Genomic DNA, 24,252 nt, shown 5'->3' with positions numbered 1-24,252 from the left:
ATTTCCGGAAGGTTATTTGTGTCTTCCTTTGTGAAGACAGAACCAAAGTATTTGTTTAACTGGTCAGCCATTTCTTTGTTCCCCATTATAAATTCACCTGAATCTGACTGCAAGGGACCTACGTTTGTTTTCACTAATCTTTTTCTTTTCACATATCTATAGAAGCTTTTGTAGTCAGTTTTTATGTTACCAGCAAGCTTCCTCTCATACTCTATTTTCCCCCTCCTAATTAAACCCTTTGTCCTCCTCTGCGGTATAAAAAAATTCTCCCAGTCCTCAGGTTTGCTGCTTTTTCTGGCCAATTTATATGCCTCTTCCTTGAATTTAACACTATCCTTAATTTCCCTTGTTAGCCACGGTTGAGCCACCTTCCCCGTTTTATTGTTACTCCAGACAGGGATGTACAATTGTTGACGTTCATCTATGTGATCTGTAAATGTTTGCCATCGCCTATCCACCGTCAACCCTCCAAGTATCACTTGCCAGTCTATTCTAGCCAATTCACGTCTCATACCATCGAAGTTACCTTTCCTTAAGTTCATGACCCTAGTCTCTGAATTAACTGTGTCACATCCCATCTTAATAAAGAATTCTACCATATTATGGTCACTCTTCCCCAAAGGGCCTCGCACAACAAGATTGCTAATTAGTCCTTTCTCATTACACATCACCCAGTCTAGGATGGCCAGCTCTCTTGTTGGTTCCTCGACATATTGGTCTAGAAAACCATCCTTAATACGCTCCAGGAAATCTTCCTCCACCGCATTGCTACCAGTTTGGATAGCCCAATCAATATGTAGATTAAAGTTGCCCATGATAACTGCTGTATGTTTATTGCACGCATCCCTAATTTCTTATTTGATGCTGTCCCCAACCTCACTACCTCTGTTTGGTGGTCTGTACACAACTCCCTCTAACGTTTTCTGCCCTTTGGTATTCCGTAGCTCCACCCATTCACATTCCACATCATCCAAGCTAATGTCCTTCCTTACTATTGCATTAATTTCCTCTTTAACCAGCAACGCCACCCCACCTCCTTTTCCTTTCTGCTTATCCTTCCTAAATGTTAAATACCCCTGGATGTTGAGTTTCCAGCCTTGGTCACCCTGGAGCCATGTCTCCGTGATGCCAATTACATCATATCCGTTAACTGCTATCTGTGCAGTTAATTCGTCCACCTTATTCTGAATACTCCTCGCCTTGAGGCACAGAGCCTTCATGCTTGTCTTTTTAACACCCTTTGCCCCTTGAGAATTTTGCTGTAATGTGGCCCTTTTTGCTTTTTGCCTTTGGTTTCTCTGCCCTCCACTTTTACTTTTCTTCTTTCTATCTTTTGCTTCTGCCCCCATTCTAGTTCCCTCTGTCTCCCTGCATAGGTTCCCATCCCCCTGCCATATTAGTTTAACCCCTCCCCAACAGCACTAGCAAACATTCCCCCGAGGACATTGGTACCGGTCCTGCCCACGTGCAGATCGTCCGGTTTGTACTGGTCCCATCTCCCCCAGAACCGGTTCCAATGTCCCAGGAATTTGAATCCCTCCCTTCTGCACCACTCCTCAATCCACATATTCAGCTGAGCTATCCTGCGATTCTTACTCTGACTAGCACGTGGCACTGGTAGCAATCCTAAGATTACTACTTTTGAGGTCCTACTTTTTAATTTAGCTCCTAGCTCCCTAAATTCGTCTTGTAGGACCTCATCCCATTTTTTTTACCTATATCATTGGTATCTATATGCACCATGACAACTAGCTGTTCACCCTCCCTCTTCAAAATGTCCTACACCCGCTCCGAGACATCCTTGACCCTTGCACCAGGGAGGCAACATACCATCCTGGAGTCTCGGTTGTGGCCGCAGAAACGCCTATCTATTCCCCTTACAATAGAATCCCCTACCACTATAGCTCTCCCACTCTTTTTCCTGCCCTCCTGTGCAGCAGAGCCAGCCACGGTGCCATGAACTTGGCTGCTGCTGCTCTCCCCTGATGAGTCATCCCCCTCAACAGTACCCAAAGCAGTTTATCTGTTTTGCAGGGGGAATGACCACAGGGGACCCCTGCACTACCTTCCTTGGGACTTGGAATTGGCCATGAAGTAATACCTCGCAAACTTTTGTCTGTAGAGACCCCAACCTTGAGTAAAGCCATAGCGATAGCCCAGGCGTTTTTCGCCACCAGTGACAATACCAAACAAATTTCTCAGCACACTAGAGCTGCTGCAAGTACTGTGAACAAAGTAACATTTTCAAATCGAAATGTACAGGGCAGGACTTACAACCCTGCAGCTGTACGTCCGCAGATGACTCAGAGTCCACCATCAAGGGTGGTGAATACAAGGCCATTCACACCTTGTTGGTGATGCAGGGGTGATCATCGTTTCCATTCATGCCACTTTAATTAAAAGATACATTTGCAAGGGATGTGGAAGAATGGGACACCTCCAACGCATGTGCAGGCAAGCTGCAAACCCTGCTAATCCTGCAAACCACCATGTTGCAGCGAAGGACAGATCCACGGTGGATCGCAGCGAAGGACAGATCCATGGTGGATCACAATGAACCAGAGCCTCAGACTGAGGAGGCAGAGGTATATGGGGTGCACACATTTACCACAAAGTGTCCCCCGATAATGCTGAAGATTGAATTAAATGGACTCCCAGTGTCCATGGAGCTGGACACGGGCACAAGCCAGTCCATAATGAGCAAAAAGACTTTCGATAAATTGTGGTGCAGGAAGGCCTCGAGGCCAGTCCTGACTCCCATTCGTACTAAACTGAGAATGTACACTAAGGAACTGATTCCCGTAATCGGCAGTACTACCATAAAGGTCTGCTACGATGAAGCGGTGCACAAGTTGCCATCTGGGTCATACCGGGTGATGGCCCCACGCTGTTCGGCAGGAGCTGGCTGGGAATGATACGCTGGAAATGGGACGACGTCCGAGCGCTTTCGTCCATCGACGACGTGTCATGTGCCCAGGTCCTAAACAAGTTCCCCTCGCTGTTCGAACCAGGCATCGGGAAGTTCCAAGAAGCAAAAGTGCAGATCCATTTGATTCCGTGGGTGCGACCCATCCATCACAAGGCGAGAGCAGTACCTTACATGATGAGAGAGAGGGTGGAGATCGAGCTGGACAGGCTGCAATGAGAGGGCATCATTTTGCCGATCGAATTCAATGAGTGGCCAGTCCAATTGTTCCAGTCCTCAAGGGAGACGGCACCATAAGAATCTGTGGTGATTGCAAAGTAACTATCAATCGTTTCTCCCTGCAGGATCAATACCCGCTATCAAAGGCCGACGACCTATTTGCGACGCTGACGGGAGGGAAAACGTTCACGAAGCTGGACTTGACCTCGGCCTACATGATGCAGGAGCTGGAGGAATCATCGAAAGACCTCACCTGCATCAACACGCACAATGGTCTCTTCATTTACAACAGATGCCCGTTTGGGATTCGATCGGCTGAGGCGATATTCCAGAGGAACATGGAAAGCTTGCTGAAGTCGGTCCCGCACACCGTGGTATTCCAGGACGACATCTTGATCACAGGTCGGGACACTGTCGAGCACTTGCAGAACCTGGAGGAGGTTCTTAGTCGGCTTAATCGTGTGGGGCTCAGGCTAAAACGCTCGAAGTTCATTTTCCTGGTGCCTGAAGTGAATTTCCTAGGGAGAAGAATCGCGGCGGACGGCATCAAGCCCACTGATTCTAAGACGGAGGCAATCAAGAACGCACCGAGACCACAGAATGTGACGGAGCTGCAGTCGTTTCTTGAACTCCTGTAGGGGGTGGTGTGTGGGGTCAGGTTCACATCTGACCTTCTGAGCGGTTCGAATTGCTCCCACTACCTGGGTTCTCGACTCTGGATTTATTTGGAGGATGTTGATAAAGCGCAAGAGACAATTGGATTGGTGCAAAAGAACTTCGATTTTATTAAAGGCAAGAAAATACAATATCAAACTTATAATCACTCAAGTAAAAGAACAGTACATCACACATTCAAAGGTGTTACAGAGTATAATACACCTCCCACCTCCCAATGCCTAACACTGACTAGGTTAAACTCCAGGCAAACAGGGATTATGCTCACCGATCCTTTTCTGGTAGTTGGCGGTAGTTCGCGATTTTGGGGTTCGCTGGATTCTGTAGGTTCTGCTTGCCGTACCCCGAACGTCGTAGAAGATTTCTCACTGCGCAATCTTCAGTTGGGTGGTGTCCGCTGATGCGGTAGGGCGCGTTTTGGACTTCTGGGGTAAGTACCCACTTTCTTTCGTTAGTAATAGGTTTCAAAGTCTCTTTAGGTAATGTTTTCACCTGTTGGTAGTCAGGCCTCGATTGTAGAGTGGAAACTTTTGAATTTTTCGGTTTCTTCCTCGCGGAGTTTTGTTTCGAAGTTGGTCGATTGCGGTGTTTTTGGTGGTACCACGTTGGCTGTGGTCGGTTGCTGCCGCGATGATGATGTTCTTCCTTCCTTTTCATTTGCAGGACGTCGAGGCTGAAGAGGCTTGTTTAAACTGCTGCAGTGGTCTCTCTCCTTTCTCCCTCTGATGCATAACATAGCATACCATAGCATTGCATAGCATACCCTTTGTTAAAGCAGGGCCATTATACCTTTGGAGCTGTTCTAATCTTCGCGCCAAATCAGCCGGTTTCTTTGTTTAAGTTTGGCGGGCTTGATATTTCTTTGTCATATTTTGGCGGGTCCATTAAATATTAACCTGTTTCGGATGGTTGATCTTCCAAATCTGTTTTCTTGATGGAAATATTGGCTCTGGTATTTGCAGTGTCTGTTTGTGCTTGGGTTTTTCATGCGGGCTGAATGTGCCATTGTTATTATGTATGTGCTGGAATGGTTTTCTATCTCTGGGTTACTTATCTCTGGGTTAATTGTTGCTATGTTAATGTCTCCTGGGGAGAAGGATTTTCGAGTATCCACAATTCTCCAGACAATTTGCTTTAGGTTCAATACCCCAGACAGCTTCAATACTCAAACTGGCTTCTTTGAAGGATAGTTCCTTTGGTTCTTCGCCCTGCTCACACAGTCCCAACCTGCCTTGTAAAATCCCAAATTCGATTAAAGTTCGTAGTTTCTTCCATGTGCACTTTAGGATCTCAAACTTTCTGGTAGATAGTTCCAAATTAAATTTCCTTTCCAATGAGTCCAAACACTGGGGGGGTTCTCCCACGAATTTTGCATCTCTACACTCCTGAACTATTTTGGTAACTTTTTACCGGTTCTTAGCACATTGTTAGAACCCCTGCACTCTTTACTGCATGAAGGAGATGAATGGGTATGGGGTAAAAGCCAAGAAAATGCCTTTGAGAAAGCAAGGAAGCTGTTATGTTCAAACAAATTGCTTGTGTTGTACGATCCATGTAAGCGGTTGGTACGAGCACGTGATGCGTCATCGTATGGGGTCGGGTGTGTATTGCAACAAGCTAATGAATTTGGGAAATTGCAACCGGTTGCTTATGCATCCAGAAGTCTGTCTAAGGCTGAGAGGGCCTACAGTATTGATAGGTCCTTACTATACAGTATAAATGCACATGAGGCCCATGCTTGAGAGAAGGTCAGTCTGTGACCTGTCCTTTATTCCTTAGCACTCAAGTGATGAAGGTGGGTGGAGTTTTTGTACCTGAAGGCCCAGGTGAGGAGTGTCTCCCACCTGGTGGTCATTGTTCTCACAGTGTACAACTTAGGTCAGATTATACATGGGTTACAATGCTGGTTGAATACATGACATCACCTCCCCCCCCCAAAGTCTTATTGGGATCACAGGTTGAGTCTCTCTGGTGGTTTACGCTCTCTTGTAGAGCGCCTGAGTTGGGGCTCCGGTTGTTGGGCGCTGGCCTGAGTGCCTGAGTGCCTGCTGTTTGCGGTGCCTCAGGCCTATCCAGACTGCCCACAGTGATTGGGCTCTCCTCCCTTTAGTTCCGGTGTTCGGTCACCTGTGGTGGAGTGAACTCTACATCGTGTTCTTCCTCTGCTTCTTCTATGGGGTTGCTGAACCTCCTTTTTGTTTGATCCATGTGTTTGCGGCAGATTTGTCCATTGGTAAGTTTAACTACCAGAATCCTATTTCCCTCTTTGGCAATCACAGTGCCTGCGAGCAATTTGGGCCCTGCAGCGTAGTTGAGGACAAAAACAGGATCATTTACATCAATACATCGCGCCCTTGCATTCCTGTCATGGTAGTCACATTGTGACTGGCGCAGGCTCTCGACAATTTCTTTCATAGTAGGGTGTATAAGGGATAGCCGGGTTTTGAGCGTCCTTTTCATTAGCAGCTCTGCGGGTGGAACCCCTGTGAGCGAGTGTGGTCGGGATCTATAGGCCAATAGGAGGCGTGATGAGCGTCTTTGTTGGGAATCCCCTTGGATTCTGAGCATCCCCTGTTTGATTATCTGCACTGCTCGTTCTGCCTGGCCGTTTGAGGCTGGCTTGAACGGTGCCGTTCTGACATGTTAATTCCATTGCTTGCCATGAAGTCCTGGAATTCAGTGCTTGTGAAGCACAGGCCATTGTCGCTGACCAAGACGTCGGGTAGACCGTGGGTGGCGAACATTGCCCGTAGACTTTCTACCATGGCAGAGGATGTGCTTGAATTTAAAATGTCACACTCGATCCATTTGGAGTAGGCGTCTAATACAACCAAAAACATTTTTCCCATGAAAGGACCTGCGTAGTCCACAAGGATTCGTGACCAAGGCTTGGTGGGCCATGGCCAGGGCCTAAGGGGGGCTTCCCTGGGCGCATTGCCCAGCTGGGCACACGTGTTGCACCTGCGAACACAAAGTTCCAGATCTGCGTCTATCCCTGGCCACCAAACGTGTGACCTGGCAATTGCCTTTATCATGACAATGCCCGGGTGCTCATTGTGGAGTTCTCTGATGAACACCTCTCTGCCCATCTGGGGCATGACTACGCAGTTTCCCCACAGTAGATAATCGGCCTGAATTGAGAGTTCATCCCTGCGCCTGTGAAATGGTTTAAATTCCTCAGGGCATGCCCTGTACGTGGCTGCCCAGTCCCCATTCAGGACACATTTCTTGACTAGAGACAATAGCGGGTCTCTATTTGTCCAGACTTTAATCTGACGGGCTGTCACGGGTGAGCCTTCGCTTCCGAAAGCTTCAACAGCCATGACCATCTCAGCAGCATGCTCGGTAGCCCCTTCAGTGGTGGCTAGTGGGAGCCTGCTGAGTGCATCGACGCAGTTTTCGGTGCCCGGTCTGTGCCGAATTGTATAGTCATAGGCGGCTAACGTGAGTGCCCACCTCTGTATGCGGGCCGATGCGTTTGCATTTATGGCCTTATGGCCTGTATCCAGCTCAAATTTCCTGCCAAACGGGTACTGGTGCATTTTTTTTATAGCATATACACATGCGAGCGCCTCCTTTTCTATCATCCTGTAACCCCTTTCTGCCTGGGACAGACTCCTGGAGGCATAAGCTACCGGCTGTAACTGACCCTTGACATTGACATGATTCAACACACACCCGACACCATAGGATGACACATCGCACGTTAACACAAGTTTCTTACATGGGTCGTATAGTGTTAACAGGATGTTGGAACATAACAAATTGCGTGCTCTATTAAAAGCCCTTTCCTGGCTGTCCCCCCAGATCCATTCACGACCTTTGGGTTGGAGCACGTGTAGCGGCTCTAGCAGCGTGCTCAATTTGGGAAGAAAGTTACCAAAATAGTTCAGGAGCCCCAGGAACGAACGCAGCTCCGTCGTGTTACGGGGTCTGGGTGCTCTCTGGATCGCTTCCGTCTTGGATGCAGTAGGGCTGATCACGTCTGCTGCTACCCTCATCCCCAGGAATTCTACCCCTGGAGCTAGGAAGACGCAATTCGCCTTTTTCAGTCGCAGCCCTACCCGGTCCAGTCTGCGTAGCACCTCCTCCAGGTTGTGGAGCTGTTCTTCAGTATCGTAACCCGTGATGAGAATGTCGTCCTGAAAAACCACCGTCCCTGGAATCGACTTGAGGAGGCTTTCCATATTTTGTTGGAAGATCGCGGCGGCCGAGCGAATCCCGAACGGACATCTGTTGTACTCAAACAACCCCTTGTGTGTCGTGATGGTGGTCATCTTCTTCAACTCACTCGCCAGCTCCTGGGTCATGTAAGCTGAGGTCAGGTCCAATTTTGAAAAAAGTTTGCCACCGGATAGCGTCGCAAAAAGGTCCTCCACTCTCGGTAGCGGGTACTGGTCTTGGAGTGACACCCGATTGATGGTGGCCTTGTAATCACCACATATCCTGACCGACCCATCCGCCTTAAGCACCGGCACGATCGGGCTCGCCCAGTCACTGAATTCGACTGGCGAGATGATGCCTTCCCTCAGCAGGTGGTCCAATTCGCCTTCTATCTTTTCCCACATCACGTACGGCACTGCTCTGGCCTTGTGGTGTACTGGCCTGGCGTCCGGGTTTATGTGAATCACTACCTTGGCCCCCATGAAAGGGCCGATGCCGGGTTGAAATAATGAGTCAAATTTGTCCAGGATCTGTGAGCATGATACTCGCTCCACAGAGGAAATTGCATTGAAATCGCCCCATTTCCAGTTCATGACAGCAAGCCAACTCCTCCCCAGTAGTGCGGGACCGTCCCCCGGGACAATCCAGAGTGGCAACCTGTTCTCCGAATCTTTGTGGGTCACGACTACCGTGGCTGGGTTCGACTACATGTTGGGGCATGCCCGATTGCCCTTGTCTTCGTGGAGAACTGTGTGCTGCTTTAACAATGTTGAATCTCTGTCCTAACCATTCCTTAACACAGTACCTCTCGTCTGTTCTGCTAGTGGCCATGCTCGCGTGGTTTAAATCCCAGTTTCTCATCGCCATTGATAGGTCCTTACTATACAGTCTAAATGCACACGAGGCCCATGCTTGAGAGAAGGTCAGTCTGTGACCTGTCCTTTATTTCTTAGCACTCAAGTGATGAAGGTGGGTGGAGCTTCCCCTTTTGTACCTGAAGGCCCAGGTTAGGAGTGTTTCCCACCTAGTGGTCATTGTTCTCACAGTGTACAACTTAGGTCAGATTATACATGGGTTACAATGCTGGTTGAATACATGACAAGTATGATTGAAAAAGAAGCGTTAGCGTGTGTTTACGGGGTAAAGAAAATGCATCAATATCTGTTCGGGCTCAAATTTGAATTGGAAACCGACCATAAGCCACTTATATCCCTCTTTTCCGAAAGCAAGGGGATAAATACGAATGCATCGGACCGCATCCAGAGATGGGCGCTCACGTTGTCCGCATACAACTATGCCATCCGCTACAGGCCAGGCACAGAAAACTGTGCCGATGCTCTCAGTGGGCTGCCATTGCCCACCACGGGGTGGAGATGGCACAGCCCGAAGATTTAGTTATGGTAATGGAAGCATTCGAGAGTGAGCAATCACTTGTTACTGCCCGACAGATTAGAACCTGGACGAGCCAGGACCCCTTACTGTCCTTAGTAAAAAACTGTGTGCTCCACGCGAGTTGGTCTAGTGTCCCGTTAGAAATGCAGGAAGAAATAAAGCCGTACTAGCAGTGCAAAGGTGAAATGTCTATACAGGCAGACTGCCTCCTATGGGGTAATCGGGTAGTGGTGTCAAAAAAAGGGCAAGGACACCTTCATTAGTGACCTCCATAGCACCTACCCAGGCATCGTAATGATGAAAGTGATAGCCAGATCCCATATGTGGTGGCCCGGTATCGATGCAGACTTAGAGTCCTGTGTGCACAAATGTAATACATGTTCCCAGTTAAGCAATGCACCCAGGGAGGCGCCACTAAGTTTATGGTCCTGGCCCTCCAAACCATGGTCCAGGGTCCATGTCAACTATGCAGGCCCATTGTTGGGAAAAATGTTCTTAGTGGTTATAGATGCGTACTCCGAATGGATTGAATGTATGATAATGTCAGCAAGCACGTCCGCTGCCACAATTGAAAGCCTGCGGGCCATGTTTGCCATGCACGGCCTGCCTGATGTCCTTGTGAGTGACAGTGGGCCGTGCTTTACCAGTGCTGAGTTCATGACCTGCAATGGGGTCAAACATGTCACATCTGCCCCGTTTAAACCAGCGTCCAACGGTCAGGCAGAATGAGCAGTTCAAACAATCAAACAGAGCTTGAAAAGGGTAACTGAAGGCTCACTGCAGACTCGCTTATCCCGAGTCCTGCTTAGCTACCGCACAAGACCCCACTCGCTCACTAGGGTCCCTCCCGTTGAACTGCTCATGAAACTGGCACTTAAGACAAGACTCTTGTTAGTCCACCCTGATCTACACGAAAAGGTAGAGAGCAGACGGCTTCAACAGAATACAGATCATGATCGCGCAAATGTGTCATGTGATTTGAGATAAATGATCCTGTATTTGTGTTGAACTATGGACAAGGTCCCAAGTGGCTTCCTGGCACTGTTTTGGCCAAAGAGGGGAGTTGGGTGTTTGTGGTCAAACTCTCAAATGGACTCACCTGCAGGAAACACTTGGACCAAGCCAAGCTCAGATTCACGGACTATCCAGAACAACCCACAATAGACTTTACCTTTATCGACCCTCCATCACACACACATGTGGCAACCGACCCAACAGTTGACCACGAAGCTGAACCCATTACCCGCAGCAGCCCAGCAGGACTCAGCAGCCCAGCAAGGCCAGCTGCGCAGCAGCCCAGCAAGGGCCCAACAAACGACTCACCAAAACCAGCATTTGCACCGGGACGATCAACCAGGGAAAGGAAGGCCCCAAATCGACTCACATTGTCAATAGTTACACTATTGACTTTGGCGGGGGGAAGTGTTGTTATGTATGTAAATCTGTAAATACCGTGTCTAACCACCAGAGGGTTTATCCCCTGGAGTCCCAAGGGATGCCACAATATATTGGGAGCACCTGTATATAAGGAGGCCTCACAGACTGGAGAGGCACTGAGATCTGTAATAAAGGACTACGGTCACACCTTACTTTGAACTTGCAGTATCTAGTCTGACTCCTTATTCAAGACATAACAATACTCACTTTGGAGGTGGTGCAAGTGCCACTCATTGAAGTGCCAGCCCTTTTCCTGAGTGGTACGAGTGTGGCTGGGACATTCCATGGTTTCCCACAGTCCGAGGCTTGGGATTCCAGTGGGGTGCAGCGAGGCATACCCAGGGCCCCACCGTCTGAGGCTGCGGGTCCCAGTGAGATGTAACAAGGCACACCCAGGGTGAGGAGGGGAAGGAGAGCTTGACAGCACTCTCCTGAGGTGCAGGATCTAACAGATGTGGTTCAGATGATGGAAATGAGTGTGGAGAGCATTGACCTTACCCACTCACTCCTGGGCACCATCAGTGGGGTGGGTGATGAGGTATCGGGACTGTCTGGGAAAAGTAACAACACTCTCACGAGAAATGGGAACACTGTCTGGGAACATGAGGGAGGGAATGTCTCAGGCAGCGGATACACTGTCGGCGAACATGAGGGAGGGAATGTTGTAGGTAGTTGAGACACTGTCAGGGCACATGAGGGAGGCAATGTTGGAGTGAGCTGCTGCAATAAGGGAACACGCCCAGACCGAGCGCCCATTGACTGCCACTCCCACTCCAATCTCCAGACCAGCCTCTGAAGAGGCCCAAGCCGGGCCCTCCACATTCCCAGCTGCCCCCCCCCCACCACACCCCATTAAGAAGTGCGCATTACCTGAGATGTTCAAAGAATAAACTTGGTACCAACCCAAGAAATGCTGCACCACCGCCTGCAGGCAGGGATGGAGTCAACAAGACCAAGCGCAGTGGGCGGTCGTGGAATAAGGTGAAGGAGAGCCTTTCTTTGCTGCTGTTGTTATTATTATTGTTGTTACTGTTGTAACTGTTCATAAATTAAAAGTTTTTTGTAAGTTATGTAAATTTACAAGTTTAAAAGTTTGTAAGTGATCCTAACTGAAAACTTCAAAGTTTGATACAAGAATATTTTTTATTAAAGTTACGTTAAGTATGTTAAACTCTTGAATAAAATATATTTTAAATTATAACTGAATCACTTCCATTATTTCTTTCATTATTAACACAACTTTTTGAAGTAAAGAAGAATCATTGACATTATTTGTTCCATTAACACAACACAACACAGTACGGAACAGGACCAAACAGCAAACATGGTCCATTTGGAATAGTTACCGCTGAGCCTTCAGGCAGCAATGCGTTCACGAATGAGCTACTGATGCAAAGCTCGAGCAATCATTAAAGGAGCACGACGGCCCGCTCCGGGTTCAGGTAGATGCATGGCTTCCTTGTCCTCCTCCTCCTCATCATCTGTATCTTCCTCCTCATCATCAATCACTCTCACCTCAGATGGGGCTTCTACTACCAGCTGCTGCTGCCTCATGATGGCTAAGTTGTACAGCATGCAGCACAGTGAACTGACCGACAATCACAGGGGAGTTTTGCAAGTAGCCTCCCAGAATGGTCCAGCCATCGGAAACACTGTTTCAAGATACCAATGGTCCTCTCTATTAAGCTGCACATCGCAATGTGCGCCATGTTGTATACCCGGTCAGCTTCCATCCAGGTTACACGTAGGGGCATCATGAGCCAGATGGCGAGGCCATACCCTTTGTCTCCCAGTAGCCAGCTCAGCCTTTCAGGCTGCTGCTGAAACATGGTAAATGTAACGCTCTCGCGCAGGATGAACGCATCATGGTTGCTCCCATGGTATCTTGCATCAACTGATGTGATGTATTGCATGTCATCACACACGAGTTGCACATTAATGGAGTGGAAGCCTTTTCTGTTCCTGTACATCTCGGAATCTTCCAAAGGTGCTCGCAAGGTGATGTGGGTACAATCAATGCAGCCCTGTACCTTTGGAAGCCAGCAATCCTGGAGAAGCCCACAGCCCTGTCATGCATTGCCTGGGCGGTCATAGGGAATTTTATGTCGTCATTCCTCCAGGCATATAATGCAGCAGTTACCTGCCGAATGCAGATATGTGTTGCATGTTGAGAAATGGAGCACACATCCCCAGTTATGGCCTGGAACAATCCAGATGCATAGAATGGAAAGTGCAGCTGTAACCTTCACTTCAACTGACAAAGCAGTCGTCCTGGTGCTTCTAGGCTGCAGGTCTGTTTTTATTAACTCAAAGATCTCGGTTACAACTTCTTTGTGGAAATGTAGCCCTCTGACATGGTCTGCATCACTCGGGTGCAGATATGAACACCTGTCTCGATATAACCGACGTGGGTAAGGCCTCCTGCCCAATATCCTATGTGATCTGAGGTTCCTCATGCGATAACGTCGAATCAGTTGTCTCCTCCGCAGCACCATCATGCAGAAGGCTTGCACGAGGTGTGGCACTGTTAGTACTGCCCCCATGATTAAATTGTACCTTTGCAAGAAGCTCAAAATGGCAGGCAGACAAGCTTCTTTGTTGTCTCTCTCCCCAAGGTCGACGCCTTTGTATGGACCACACCCAAGTCTGAGCATGCGCAATAGGCTTGCTTAGATCGTGAAACTTCCCCACCCCCAGGCTTCATTTGATGCATAGTGGCATAGGGTAAGGGTGCTCATCCCTTCAGTCCGGCAACGCATCAACTTTAAAATTCTCACCCGTTTCAAATCCCTGTGTCCTCGCCTCTCCCTATCTCTGTAACCTCCTCCAGCTCTACAATCCTCCGAGATCTCAGCGCTGCTCCGTTTCTGGCCTCTTGAGCACCCCCATTTCCATCACCACCACCATTGGTGGCCGTGCCTTCAGCTGCCTGTGATCTAAGCTCTGGAATTCCCTCCCTAAATCTCTCCGCCTCTCTCTCCTTTAAGTTGCTCCTTAAAACCTACCTCTTTGACCAAGCTTTTGGTCATCTGTCCTCTGCCTCATTATGTGGCTCGGCATCAATTTTTTCCAACAGCTCTCCTGTGAAGTGCCTTAGGATGTTTTTACTGCATTAAAGATGCTATATAAATACAAGTTGGTGTTATTGTTTATTGATGAATATCAGGCAAACTGGCAAGACAGCTGCTACCTGTCTGCATTAAGGAGATGAGGACCATTGGTAACTTATTGACGCTTGATTAAGTGCGAAATTAATATTATCTGTGATGGTTAGGCTGAGCTTTAGCAATATACTACCTGAATAGGAGGTGGGTGGGGTGGCTTGACCCATCCACCTCCACGGAGGTGTGTGGGGGGCCTGACCCATCCACCTCCATGGCACGAACCTGGTATTGCAGTACTTCCAGGAACGGTGCAGTGGCTCTCGGCCTTTTGGCTAAGAGCATTGGCGCAGAGTGATCCTTGATGTGTGCAAGGTGACCTCTGGCGTTTGTGATTTGACAAAGAATTGGAAAGATTGGCAACGAAAAAAAAAAAAAAAAAAATATACTACCTGATCGGATATATTTACCCCTTACTGGTAAGAGCATACAGAGGAAAGAATCGCTCTGATCACTATGTCTGGTGACTGTATACACTTCCTTTTCAATACATTAACAGTGTCTCTGTACATTGCGACCAGAGTGGGTTTTTTCCTGCATAATTAACAAACACTTGTTATCCACAGTTTAGTGTCTCATTTTCTCTCACTCTCTCTCTCTCTCTCACACACTCACACACACACACACACACCCCGATAGGTGAGATTTCAAAGTGGAAAACTACAGGAGGGCAATCTGCCGATTCTGACATAAAAACATGTAATTTTCAGTATATCTGGGAAAGGGCGGGAAGAGCGATAAATCACCTTTTACACATTTGATACTTTTAAATGCAACCCTTAAATTGGGGCTTTGCTGGACAGTAAAGCTACGTAAACAATTGAAATGGCTGTTTTATTGTCTCATTAACCTTAAACTTTAAGCCTCACTGAACGCTCCTGGGAAACGCACCATTGACAGATGATAAAACAGTGACATTTATCTGGTCTATAAATATAGAGCAATGATACTGTTTTTGTAAAGTATGTACATAGTGTTAATGTATAAATGACAGGGAAGGCAAGCAGATCAAAAAGCATGGGCGGTTATTTATACACAGGCCACGCTGTAACTCTGTGAGGCAGTTACTTTCCAAAGTGCTTGCAGGGCACGGAAATTTCCATTTCTACCCAATAATGTGTTTTGGAGTCGATCATGGTGATTTATTGCTGGTGTTGTGTTTCTGAGCAGTGGAGCTGCTGATTTTCAGTTTTAGCCGTGGACTGTTTGAAAATTGGCATCTGGTTACCTTCAACTTGCCATGAGTTGTGGAAATTTCCATCCTTCATAATAATGGGTTGAATGCTGGCCAGGGGGCACTGTGCTGAGGATTACAACCGGCACCAAGAGTGAGAGTTTTTGTTGTTCTTGTGCTAATGTTTTTACCAAGGAAATACTTTCCCTTGTCTTAATCATAGTAACCTCCATTTCAAACACTTATTAATATCATTGCCAAGGATCAACACTGACTCAGTTGGCACCACTCTTGGCTCTGAGGCAGCAGGGTTGTGGATTCAAACCCCACTCTAGGCTGACAGTTCAGTGAAGTATTGTCTGTCTGAGGTACCCAGCTTTCAGATAAGCCCTGTCTATCTGTGCTGGTGGATGTGAGAGATCCCGTGGCACTTGAAAGAGCAGCAAAGTTCTCCGGGTGCCCGACCTACATTCATTCCTCAACCAAAAATGGTCATGTAAATACACATTCTTTCCTTCCGATTTTAGTCAACACCTCTTCAAATGGAATTTGAGCTGAACGTCAACTGCTCTTGATTACGAGGAATCTTAATTTTTTGGCAGCCCATGAGAATCGAATTAAAAATCAGCAATGGACACCACATGTATTTTAACATTTACATACAGAAATGGTCAGGAAAAGTCCAGGTGGCCTGTCCAAGCCTGTCCCATGCTGTCACTGTTGTGTATGGAGAAAGAGTCAGACTGAACACTGTGAGCTCAAAGTAAAGTGTGACCTTAGTCTTTTATTGCAGGTCTCCAACCTGTGAAGCCTCCTTAAATACCTGTGCTACCAAGGGATTATGGGATCCCTTGGGACTCCAGGGGATGAGCCCTCTGGTGGCTGTAAAGAGTAAATACAAGTCCACATATATAACAATATTTCCCCCCCCCCGCCCCCCCCCCCCCCCGCCCAAAGTCAATAGTGTAACTATTTACAATGTGAGTCGATCTGGGGCCCTTCTTGCTCTGGTTGATCGTCTCCGTGTGAAAGCTGGTGTCGTTGAATCATTTGTTGGGCCCTCGCTGGGCTGCTATGCAGCTGGCCTTGCTGGACTGCCTGGTGTGTTGGGCCCTGCAGGGCTGCTGTGGATGATGGGTTCTGCTTCGTGGTCAACTATGGTGCCGGTTGCCACTGGTGTGTATGTTGGGGGATCAAAAACGGTAGGGTTGCTCAGGATAGTCCGTGAATCTGAGTTTGATTTGGTCCAAGTGTTTCCGGTGACTGAGTCCATTTGAAAGTTTTACCCGAAACACCCTGCTCCCCTCTTTGACCACGACAGTGCTGGGAAGTCACTTGGGACCTTGTCCATAATTTAATACAAATACAGGATCATTGATTTCAATCTCGCATGACACATTTGCGCTATCATGGTATATGCACTTTGTTGAAGCCGCCTGCTCTCTACCTGTTCATGTAGATCAGGGTGAACTCATGAGAGCCTTGTCTTAAGTGTTCTTTTCATGAGCAGTTCAGCAGGTGGAATCCCAGTGAGTGAGTGAGGTCTCATGCGGTAGCTAAGCAGGGCTCAGGATAGGCGAGTCTGCAGTGAGCCTTCAGTTACCCTCTTCAAGCCTTGCTTGATGGTTTGCACTGCTCTCTCTGCCTGACCATTGGACGCTGGCTTAAACAGGGCAGATGTGACATATTGTTTGATCCCGTTACGGGTCATGAATTCTTTGAACTCAGCATTGGTAAAACATGGCCCGTTGTCGCTCACCAGGACATCGGGTAAGCCGTGAGTGGCAAACATGGCCTGCAGGCTTTCAGTGGTGGCAGCGGACGTGCTAGCCGACATTATCTCACATTCAATCCACTTAGAGTACACGTCTACAACCACAAGGAACATTTTACCCAAGAACGGGCTTGTATAGTCGACGTGTACCCTAGACTACGGTTTGGAGGGCCAGGACCATACACTTAGCGGTGCCTCCCTGGGTACATTGCTTAACTGCGAGCATGTATTACATCTGTGAACGCAAGACTCAAAGTCCACACCGATACCGGGCCACCACACATGGGATCTGGCTATCGCTTTCATCATTACAATGCCTGGGCGGGTACTGTGGAGATCATTGATGAAGGTGTCTCTGCCCTTCTTGGGGACCTCTACTCGATTGCCCCACAGAAGGCAGTCTGCCTGTATAGACATTTCATCTGTGCGCCGCTGGAACGGCTTTATCTCTTCCTGCATTTCCACTGGGACACTGGACCAGCTCCCGTGAAGCGCACAGCTTTTGACTAGAGATAATAAGAGGTTGTCCAGGTTTTGATCTGCCGGGCAGTGACAGGTGATTGCTCACTCTCAAATGCTTCCATAAACATGGCTAGATCTGCGGGCTAAGCCATTTCCAGCCCCGTGGTGGGCAATGGCAGCCTACTGAGAGCATCGGCGCAGTTTTCTGTGCCTGGCTTGTGGCGGATGGCATAGTTGTATGTGGACAACGTGAGCGCCCATCTCTGGATGCGGACCAATGCATGATATTTATCCCTTTACTCTCGGAAAGTGGCTTATGGTCAGTTTCCAATTCGAATTTTAGCCCAAACAGGTATTGATGCAATTTCTTTATCCCATAGACACACGCTAACGCTTCTTTTTCAATCATGCTATAGGCTCTCTCAGCCTTAGACGGACTCCTGGATGCATAAGCAACCGGTTGCAGTTTCCCAAAATCATTAGCTATTTGCAATACTCACCCGACGCCATATGATGACGCATCACATGCTAGTACCAGACGCTTACATGGATCATACAAGCAATTTGTTTGAGCATAACAATTTTCTCGCTTTTACAAAGGCATTTTCTTGGCTTTTGCCCCAAACCCATTCGCCCCCTTTTCGTAGTAAGACATGCAGTGGTTCCAGCAGGGTGCTGAGACCCGGTAAGAAGTTACCAAAGTAGTGCAAGAGTCGCAGAAACGACCGCAGCTCCGTCACATTCTGTGCACTCGGTGCGTTCTTGATTGTCTCTGACTTCGCGTTGGTGGGCCTGATGCCATCCGCCGCAATCCTCCTCCCCAGGAACTCCACTTCAGGCGCCAGGAAAACGCACTTCGAGTGTTTTAACCTGAGCCCCACGCGGTTGAGTCGACTAAGAACCTCCTCCAGGTTCTGCAGGTGCTTGACTGTGTTCCGACCTGTGACCGAGATGTCATCCTGGAAGACCACAGTTTGCGGGACTGACTTCAGTAAACTTTCCATGTTTCTCTGGAATATCGCCGCCATTGATCGGATTCCAAACGGGCATCTTTTATAAACAGAAAGACCTTTGTGCGTGTTGATGCAGGTGAGGGCCTTCGATGATTCCTCCAGTTCCTGCATCATGTAGGCTGAAGTCAGATCCAGCTTCGTGAACGTCTTTCCTCCCGCCAGCGTTGCAAAAAGGTTTTTGGTAGTGGGTATTGGTCCTGCAGGGAGAAACGATTGATAGTTACTTTGTAATCACCACAGATTCTGATGGTGCCGTCTTCCTTGAGGACTGGGACAATAGGACTGGCCCACTCGCTGAACTCAATTGGTGAAATGATGCCCTCTCGTTGCAGCCAGTCTAGCTCGATCTCTACCCTTTCTCTCATCATGTACAGTACTGCTCTCACCTTGTGATGGATTGGTTGCGCCCCCCAGAATTAGGTGGATCTGCACTTTTGCTCCTTGGAATTTCCCGATGCATGGTTCGAACAGCGAAGGAAATTTGTTTAAGACCTGGGCACACGAAGTGTCGCCAGCGGGCGATAGCGCTCGGATGTCGTCCCAGTTCCAGCGTATCTTTCCCAGCTAGCTCCTGCCGAGCAGCGTGGCACCATCGCCTGGTACCACCCAGAGTGGTAGCTTGTGCACCGCTCCTTCATAGGAGACCTTTACGGTAGCACTGCCGATTACAGGAATCAGTTTTTTAGTGTAAGTTCTTAGTCTCGTGCGAACTGGAGTTAAGACTGGCCTTGAGACCTTGTTGCACCACAACCTTTCGAAAGTCTTTTTGCCCATGATGGACTGGCTTGTGCCCGTGTCCTGCTCCATTGACACCGGGAGTCCATTTAGTTCAACATTCAGCATTATCGGGGGACACTTCATGGTGAATGTGTGCACCCCATGTACCTCTGCCTCCTCTATCTGAGGCTCTGGTTCGTAGTGATCCGCCGTGGATCTGTCCTCCTCTGCAACATGGTGGTTTGCAGGTTTAACAGGCTTTGCAGCTCGCCTGCACACTTGGAGGTGTCCCATTGTTCCACAGCCCTTGCAAATGTACTCTTTGAATCGGCATGAATGAAAATGATGATCACCCCCCTCAGCGCCAACAAGGTGTTAATGGCCTTGCATTCATCACCCTTGATGGTGGACTCTGAGTCATCTGCGGGTGTGCAGCTGCAGGTATGTGTGACCTGTCCTGTACGTTACGATTCGAAAACATCACTTTGTTCACAGTACTTGTAGCAGCACTTGTGTATTGTCACTGGTGGCAAAGAATGCCTGCCTGGGCTATCGCTATGGCCTTACTCAAGGTTGGGGTCTTTACAGTCAAAAGTTTGCGAAGTATGGTTTCGTGGCCAATGCCAAGCATGTGCTCCAAATGTCTTTCAAATTCGCAATATCCTGCAAGACATCTTAGCTCGGCGACATAACACGCCACTTCCTGGCCTTCAGACCCTTTGTAGGTGTAGAACCGATACCTCGCCATCAGAACGCTTTCCTTCGGGTTCAAATGCTCTCGGACCAGTGTGCACAAATTGCTGTACGATTTCTCTGTGGATTTCGCTGGAGTGAGCAGGTTCTTCATGAGGCCATACATTGGTGCCCCACAGATGGTGAAGAGGATTGCCCTTCGTTTGGCAGTGCTCTCTTCCCCATCTAGCTCGTTAGCCACGAAGTATTAGTTGAATCGCTCCACAAAAGTTTCCCAATCATCTCCCTCTGAAAATTTTGTCCCGGATGCCCACTGTTCTCTGCAGCTTTGGGTTCGCTATCTGTATCTCATCGCCAGTTGTTGTGTATGGAGAAAGAGTCAGACTGAACACTGTGAGATTAAAGTAAAGTGTGACCTTAGTCTTTTATTGCAGGTCTCTTGAGTGCCTCTCCAACCTGCGAAGTCTCCTTAAATACCTGTGCTCCCAAGGGATTATGGGATCTCTTGGGACTCCAGGGGATGAGCCCTCTGGTGGTTGTATAGAGTAAATATACATCCACATATATAAGAGTCACGGTGCACTGAGCATCACGATCCCTGTTCCCCGCCTCCCCCCACCCCCCCCCCCCACCTGCCCCGCATCCCCCAAGAGCAGCCATGTAATCTCCTGGGACCAACTAAAAAGAGGGGAAGAAAACCCAGACCAATGCAAGGCAAAACAAACATCTGAAACTTCTCTCCCACTCTCAAAACGAGTTTCAGGAGATCGCAGTGACCATGAGACTCATCATCCAATCCCTCACCTACCTTTTGTATATTGTGATATCTGCCGCATCTAGGAACTCAACCGATTCCCTTTCAAATGCTTGCAGAGAATCCGTGCTTATTGCCCAAGTTGACAGCTTGTTTCAAAGTTCGATGAAAAGAAAAGCATCTTGATTTCTGATTTCTAATCTTATAACGCTTCTACATCTTGTACTCGCGCCCCGCGGTCCTCCCGAACCTATCTAGTTCAAAAAGCCTATCCATGTGGACTGCATCTAATCTTTTCATTATTTTAAAGACTTCAATCAAATCTCCTCAAAATCTGTGCTTTTCTGGAGCAAAAATCGTCTCCACCCTAAACCTATTGTGGTAGCTGTGGTATCAATCTCGTGACCTTGTTCTGGGCCTTTTTTATCATGCAAGAGGACCAAAAGTGGATACAGTATTCTAGATGAGGCCTTCCCAAGTCTTGTACAAAGGAATAAACGGGTCCTTTTCAGAATGGCAGGCAGTGACTAATGGGTACCACGAGGTTCAGTGTTGGGCCCCCAGTTATTTACAATATACATTAATGATTTGGACGAAGGAATTGAATGTAATATCTCCAAGTTTGCAGATGACACTAAGCTGGGTGGCAGTGTGAGCTGTGAGGAGGATGCTAAGAAGCTGCAGGGTGACTTGGACAGGTTAGGTGAGTGGGCAGATGCAGTATAATGTGGATAAATGTGAGGTTATCCACTTTGATGGCAAAAACACGAGGGCAGACTATTATCTGAATGGTGACAGATTAGGAAAAGGGGAGGTGCAACGAGACCTGGGTGTCATGGTACATCAGTCATTGAAAGTTGGCATGCAGGTACAGCAGGTGGTGAAGAAGGTAAATGGCATGTTGGCCTTCATAGCGAGAGGATTTGAGTATAGGAGCAGGGAGGTCTTACTGCAGTTGCACAGGGCCTTGGTGAGGCCACACCTTGAATATTGTGTAGTGTTTTGGTCTTCTAATCTGAGGAAGGACATTCTTGCTGTTGAGCGAGTGCAGCGAAGGTTCACCATCCTGATTCCCGGGATGGCAGGACTGACATATGAAGAAAGACTGGATCGACTAGGCTTATATTCACTGGAATTTAGAAGAATGAGAGGGGATCTCATAGAAACATATAAAATTCTGACGGGATTGGACAGGTTAAATGCAGCAAGAATGTTCCCGATGTTGGGGAAGTCGAGAACCAGGGGGTCACAGTCTAAGGATAAGGGGTAAGCCATTTAGGACCGAGATGAGGAGAAACTTCTTCACTCAGAAAACTGTGAACCTGTGGAATTCTCTACCGCAGAAAGTTGTTGAGGCCAGTTCATTAGATATATTCAAAAGGGAGTTAGATGTGGCCCTTACGGCTAAAGGGATCAAGGGGTATGGAGAGAAAGCAGGAATGGGGTACTGAAGTTGCATGATCAGCCATGATCATTTTGAATGGTGGTGCAGGCTTGAAAGGCCGAATGGCCTACTCCTGCACCTATTTTCTATGTTTCTATGACAGTATAATTCTTTTTGCTTTGTATTGGATTAGCAATGCATCCTAATACTCTATAGCCTTGCAGCATTGGTTCGGAACCTTTAGGGATTCATGTACTATAACCCCTCGATCTTTTTCACACTCAACAGTCTTTAGCTTGCAAGTTTGTATGGTGCCGCATGCTTGCAGATAGATCTACATTTATCCAGATGAGGAGAAATTTCTTCTCTAAGGGTTGTAAATCTATGGAATTCGCTGCCTTAGAAAGCTGTGGAAGCTAGGACATTGAACAAATTTAAGACAGAAATAGACAGTTTCTTAAACGATAAGGGAATAAGGGGTTATGGAGAACGGGCAGGGAAGTGGACCTGAGTCCACGATTGGATCAGCCATGATTGTATTTGTTATGTATTAATGCTTGAGTCATTACAACTCAAGACTTGTGAAGCAACAATGTCAGGCAAACCATGAGTAGCAAACCTAATACGAAGGCTCTCAATGGTAGCTGTAGATGTGCTGGATGATATAATAACACTCTATCCACTTAGAATATGCATCTACTATGACAAAAAACATCTTTCCTAGGCACAGACCCGCAAAATCAATAAGGATCCTCGACCATGGTTTGGATGGCCACGACCAAAGACTCAGCAGGGATTCCGCTGGTACTTTACTTAGCTGCATGCAAGTATTGCACTGATGCACACATGATTCCAGATCAGAGTCAATTCCAGGCCACCATACATGAGACCTAGCAATAGACTTCATCATGACAATACCAGAATGAGTGCTATGAAGTTCACGTACAAATTTTTCTCGACCTTTCTTTGGCATGATTACATGATTACCCCACAGTAAGCAGTCTGACTGAATGGACAGCTTATCCTTGCGACTGTTGTAAGGTTTGGTCTCCTCATGCATCTCCATACGTATTGCAGACCAATCACCACTGAGTACAAACTGTTTCACAATCGATAAAATAGGGTCATGGCTGGTCCAGATCCTAACTTGTTGAGCAGTGACCGGGGTTCTTTCATTCTCAAAAGCATTCATTACTAACAGTAGATCCGCAGGTTGAGGCGTCTCCATCTCAGTTGTGGGTAAGGGCAGACGACTCAGTGCATCGGCACAGTTCTCAGTACCAGGTCTATGACTGATGGCATAATCATAGGCAGAAAATGTCAGCACCCACCTTTGAATGCGGGATGATGCATTGGTGTTAATACCTTTGTTTTCCGCAAACAATGAAATGAGTGGCTTGTGATCCGTTTCTAGTTCAAAACGAAGACCAAACAGGTACTGGTGCATTTTTTTTACCTGATACACACAGGCCAAAGCTTCTTTCTCTACCATACTGGAAGCTCTTTCCGCTTTAGACAGACTTCTCGAAGCATACGCAACAGGTTGTAGCTTGCCATATTCATTTGCTTGTTGGAGTATGCAGCCAACCCCATATGATGAAGCATCACAGGCCAATACAAGACACGGATCATAATGAACAAGCAACTTGGTTGAACATAGCAGATTCTTGGCTTTCTCAAAGGCTCTATCTTGAGACGCACCCCAGACCAGTTGTCGCCTTTTCTTAGTAACACATGCAGTGGCTGTAGTAAAGTGCTCAATCATGGTAAGAAATTACCAAAGTAGTTGAGTAGCCCAAGAAACGAATGCAGCTCCTTCACATTCTGAGGCCTGAGTGCATTTTTGATGGCCTCGGTTTTCGAATCAGTGGGCCTGATGCCATCAGCAGCAATCTTCCGCCCGACGAATTCGACTTCAGGTACCATGAATACATACTTCGAGCATTTCAGCCTGAGTCCCACTTTTTGTCCAGATGCTATAGGACTTCTTCAATATTGTTCAGATGTTCAGCAGTGTCGCGACCTGTGACCAGAATGTAATCTTGAAACATGACCGTTCTAGGAACGGACTTCAGTAAACTCTCCATATTCCTCTGAAATATGGCTGCAGCCGAACGAATCCCAAAAGGACACCTGTTGTAGACAAACAGTCATTTATGGTTGTTGATGCAGGTGAGTTTCTTCGAAGTGTCGACAAGCACCTGGTGATAAGAGCACCTGAGCTCTTGCTCAGGAACGAACACAGTCCATTCACTTCTTCCTCAGGTTGCATATCCGGGCCATCACTGAACTGGCCCTCATCAACCA

The sequence above is a fragment of the Pristiophorus japonicus genome, chromosome 8 (genome assembly GCF_044704955.1).
Source record: "Pristiophorus japonicus isolate sPriJap1 chromosome 8, sPriJap1.hap1, whole genome shotgun sequence".
Classification (NCBI taxonomy): Eukaryota; Metazoa; Chordata; class Chondrichthyes; family Pristiophoridae; genus Pristiophorus; species Pristiophorus japonicus.
This window is presented reverse-complemented; position numbering follows the sequence as displayed.